The 5229-nt window shown below is 45.1% G+C and overlaps 1 pseudogene; it reads right to left on the minus strand.

The window, feature by feature from the left end:
- Nucleotides 1-938: 938 nt before the first annotated feature.
- On the minus strand, nt 939-4888 carry LOC147887428 (pentatricopeptide repeat-containing protein At2g03880, mitochondrial pseudogene; annotated as a pseudogene).
- Nucleotides 4889-5229: the final 341 nt, after the last annotated feature.

Here is a 5229-nt window from a genome sequence, read left to right on the forward strand (position 1 = left end):
CCTTGCTACTAATGAAATATACCGCTTTAATACCAATATTTTCTTCTCTTCCATCAACAAATGGAAAGTATAGATGAATAAACTATGGAGGAATTAGATGAGAGCCTGGTTAGGATTAGAGTTTAAAACCTAGGGAAATGGGTGAAAGATGGAACATATGAATCCAAATGGAACCAAAATTGGTAGAATGGTTGGAACCATCATTTTACATGTCCCTACCATGTATGATATTATTTGCTTTCAAATTTGGGGCTTAAAAATATGGTGTATCAAATTTGAAATAAGTGTAAAAAATAATATTCAGTATTTATTGCAAAGTTTATACCAATGCCATTCGTCGACAGTTGGTTTTCTTGAAACCTTTAGCAATCTACCTCTCATTTTTACTCCCTATCTACATGCTCTCTCTTTTGCTCAACCACCACATCCATACCCACGTCACATCTCCCTCCACTAAGGCTATGATAAAGGAGGTTTTGGGCGCCATTTCAATAACAAAGAGACTTCAAAAATCATTAGAGCTCCTCCATTTATCCAATTTTGTTGTGTTTGCTTAGATTCACTCTTTGGAATTCTACTTGCATTCATGTGAATGGTTGCTTATATTTTTCATTTCTCAATTCTCCTTCCTCCTCTAACCCGTCATTGGAAAGAAGAACAATGAGGGCCACATGCTTCTCAACTCCATTTTTGAAAATTTGTCACAATCTTCATTTCACCTACAATTGACTTATTTAATTAGTAATTCATAAATTTCTTTAAACATACGTTGTTAACTTTGGTGATTTTTTATTCTTGTGTGTGTAGCATATATCAATCAATGATATTGGAAGTGGAGGTTTGAATAGCCATCCCACCATTTCTAGAAGTAACACTAAATAAGTAAAAATTATTATTCAAAAGAAGCCTCCAAAAAAAGTCTTAAATCGTAAGGGAGTTTAAAGAGCTACAGGTTGCAAGGCTTGTAAAAGACTGCTGAACAGAGGGATGAAGGCTGTTCCTTGCTGCTCAAGCTAATGCTGACTGAGGGCCCACCCACCTGTCTACATGGGGCTGGAACCCTGTGCTCGAACGCCACCTGGTCTGCTCCTCGGCTAACCAGATTTAGGGCTGATAGGCGCATTGTTCGTGACTGAACCACCCTGCAACTGGCCAAACCCTCTTGCTACTAGCCCCTCTTCAATCATATATGCTCGTCCTGCTCAACACATGCATCACTGCTGTTGCCCCTTCTATATTGCTGTATCTGGCACCTCATTGCTGCCTGGTTGCCTGCTTGGCAGCAGTTGTTTGCTATTACAGGTCTTGCTGCCCTGCTGGGCTACCTGTTAGCAGCTCTATTTGGTAGCATGCTCACAATATCCCTATGTTAGGGGATGCACGCCACCTATGCAGCTGCCTTCTCATTGCCTCCATTCGTGGCAGCACTTAGGTTGCTCCAAATGGTTCCACATATGCTGGGCCACCTCTAGAACCCATGCACTCTGATTTTCCTTGGCCCAACAACTGGCGTATACAACCTATGGAGCAGTGACCATGCAATTTTCCTCAAAGGGACTCACTACTGCCCCAGTTACCTTGAAAGCATGTAATAATTATGGCTGTACGCCACCCGTCAGCTAGAATTACCATGTCAGACATCAGAAGGCATGCTTAGTAAAACACAGCTGAATCTTATTGACAGTCCTTGTCGGGCATATGGGCAAGTGGCTGAATTCCATACAACCATACCATGTGTGTGTATATCATCAAACACAGATCAAGCATCCTCCTGCGTTCCCACATCACATAGGGGCAAGCACACTTGCTTTGATATCTGAGCCAGAGCCATTCGCACTGATCCAAGCATTAAGTGTCTAACATTTCTCAAGAGCTACTGGTGTACTACACACACTGAGCAACCTCGAGTAGGTAGATCCCTCTGCCTCCATCACTTCTTGCTGCATTCCTTGAAAAAGCAAAGGAGCCTCCACTGCATTTGAGCTATTCATGGTGCAAAACCATTTTAGGGTTTCAGTAGCTCTGTGAATACCACATTCCTTTGAGAAACATACTACACCTCCTATTTTACATGTGGCATGGAAAGTAAGCAATTCATGGCAGGCTTTTCATCACTTATTGTGTTCACCAATAATCACGACAACAACAAACCCCATCCTTAAAATGATGAAATGTGTTTTTATCTCTGACTATAATTTCTCGCATTTCAAGTTTGGAAATGAATTTCATAACAGTATGGCAATTGAAGCAAGCCCGGAGATTCTTGGTAATGCGTAGGGTTGTCCTTGGAGGAGTGCTGATAAGACCAAAAGCGATGGCCAGCTTTTCAGTGTGGCCACAAAGCATGTGCTCCTTAAGCTCCTCCTCAACATTATACGGTGCTAGCCTCGTGTTTGAAAGCAATCCTAAATCGCTCATCTGCCTGCTCAATTTCTCCAATTCAGCATATATTGCTTCTGATTCAGGGTGTGATCTATTGGCCACAAAAAACTCATGCACCTTGTTCTCCACCTCAATCCAGCTGCACCCTGGCAATTTCTTTACACCCCTCTCTATCATGGCTTGTCTCACTCTCTCTACATCATCCCACCTCCCTTCAGAGGCATAAAGGTTTGACAGTGTTACATATGCTGGTGCATTTGCTGGGTCTAATGAAAATAAACATTCCGATGCAAACTCCCCACGTGTTATATCCCCATGTAATCTACAAGCATTAAGCAAGGTTGTCCATATATGCACATCTGGTTGAAGTGGCATTTTTCTTATTATCTTCTCAGCATCATCAAGGTGCCCAGCCCGCCCAAGTAGGTCAACCATACAACTATAATGCTCCAGCAAGGGTGCAATTCCATGCTTCTCCGTCATAGCAACAAAAAACTCATGGCCTTTCTCTACCAGGCCTGCATGGCTGCATGCAGAGAGGAGGATCACAAATGTGACCTCATTTGGCTGCACACAGTTCTGCTGCATTTTTCCAAAGAGCTGAAGTACTCGCTTCCCATGACCATGCTGGGAGTACGCAGAAAGCATGGCATTCCATGAGACCACATTGCGTTGGTCCAATTTGGCAAACACAGAGCGGGCACTCTCCAAAGCTCCACACTTGTTGTACATATTGATAAGCGTGTTTCCTATTGCAACTTCTGCCTCATAGCCGATATCGACAATGGTGGCATGGATAACCCAGCCTTCTTCTAGTGCTGCTGGAATAGAGCATGCACCAAGTATGCATATGAAGGTGATCTTATCTGGCGTCACACCTTGCTGCTGCATTCCTTGAAAAAGTTGAAAGGCCTCCTTGCCGTGCCCATGCTGAGCATATGCACCAATAATTGCACTCCATGCAATTTCATCAGGTTGGTGCATATTTTCAAACACTGATTTAGCATCTTCCAACTCTCCACACTTTCCATACATATGGACAAGCGCACTTGCTATGGTACCCTCTGAGCCACGACCAGTTGCACTGATGCAAGCATGAATGGCCTTACCATTCTCAAAAGCTGCTGGTGTGGTACAAGCACTGAGAATGCTGGTGTATGTAATGTGGTTTGGTTCCACCCCTTCCTGCTGCAGTCTTTGAAAGAGCACAAGAGCCTCGGCATGATACCCATGTTGAGTGTACGCAACAATCATGGAATTCCATGACACAATATTGCGTTGCTCCATGTTGTCAAAGACCGACCACGCTTCCTCTAATACTCCACATTTGCTATACATGTGCACAAGGGCACTCCCTACAAAAACATCTGACTCAAATCCAGCGTAGACAACCCGTTCATGGATCATCTTACCTTCCGACATGGCTGAAGGATCAACACACGCACCGAGTACACTCACAAAGGTTACCGTGTTGGGCTGGATACCTTGATGCTGCATTTCATGAAAAAGTTGTATGGCCTCATTGCCATGGCCATGCTGGGCGCATGCAGCAATCATGGTAGTCCATGACACCACGTTGCGTTCCTGCATTTTGTGGAACAGTTCATATGCATCCCCTAAGACGCCACATTTGGCGTACATATTGAGAAGCGTATTCTGTAAGACAATATCTGACCTATATTCGCTCTTAGCAATGCAGTCATGGATGAATCTACCCTCTGAAAGGGTGGCAGGGCTTGCGCATGCAACAAGTATGCTGATGAAGGTAACCTTATCCGGCTTTTTGTGTTGCTGCTGCATTTGTGTAAAAAGATGGAAGGCCTTCTTACCATGCCCATCCTGCAAATAAGCAACGATCAGGGCATTCCAAGAAACCTCATCGTGTTGTTGCATCCTCTCAAAGACTGCATGAGCGTCTTCAACGCACTTGCACTTGCCATACATATTTACCAAAGCGTTTCCTGTAGCAACATCTGACTCAAATCCACGTTCAATGACCCAAGCATGAATCATCCTACCCTGTTCTACAGCCGATGGCATTGCACAAGCGCTGAGAACGCATATAAAGGTGATGCAACTAGGCTGCAGGCCGTGCTGCTGCATCTCTTGGAAAAGTCGAAGGGCTTCCCGGTGGTCCTCATGTTTGTTGTATGCACCAATCATGGTATTCCAAGAGACAACATCACGTTGGGGCATGTGGTCAAAGACTGAACGGGCCTCCTGGAGAGCGCCATATTTACGATAGATGCAGAGGAGGAGGTTCCCAAGGAAAACGTCGTGATGGAGAGAGGTTCTCCAAATGTGGGCATGAAGACGTTTTGCGTCGGGCAGGCCAATGGGTTTCTGCAGGAAGGAGGCAATGCTCTGTTTGTCCAACAAGACGAGTTCATCATCAGAGGGAAGCTCTGAAGTATTGTGGGCGATTTGGGCAGATGGGAAATGAAGCTGGGAGATGACCATCGGACAGGGACGATAGGGGGAACTCGGAGTCTGCTCATAGGAGAGTGATTAGGTGGCTCTTTGGGAGTGGCAGTTCTCTTTAGATCACATCTCAGACCGCTTCTCTCTGTGCTATGCCCAAGGAGGAGCATGCACGACACATGTGGATATAGGTTCTCGCACATGTAAATATTCGGCCGAACGGCTTGCCGCGGGAACAACCCCATAGCCACGTGCGTTCCTTGCCTCCTTCGCTAGAGGATCATCACATAGGTTGCCACATCACAAGCTCTCGACATCACGCCAGGTTCACTACCCATGGAGGAGGAAATAGAATGGAGGATGGCCACTGAGTACTAATTAATGTCACCATTGTGTGATTCGTGTACCTGATGGAGGGGCCAATCA

This window comes from Dipteris shenzhenensis, chromosome 23 (assembly GCF_047967505.1).
Source record: "Dipteris shenzhenensis isolate YYH24624 ecotype China chromosome 23, Dip_SZ_1.0, whole genome shotgun sequence".
NCBI classification, from domain to species: Eukaryota; Viridiplantae; Streptophyta; class Polypodiopsida; order Gleicheniales; family Dipteridaceae; genus Dipteris; species Dipteris shenzhenensis.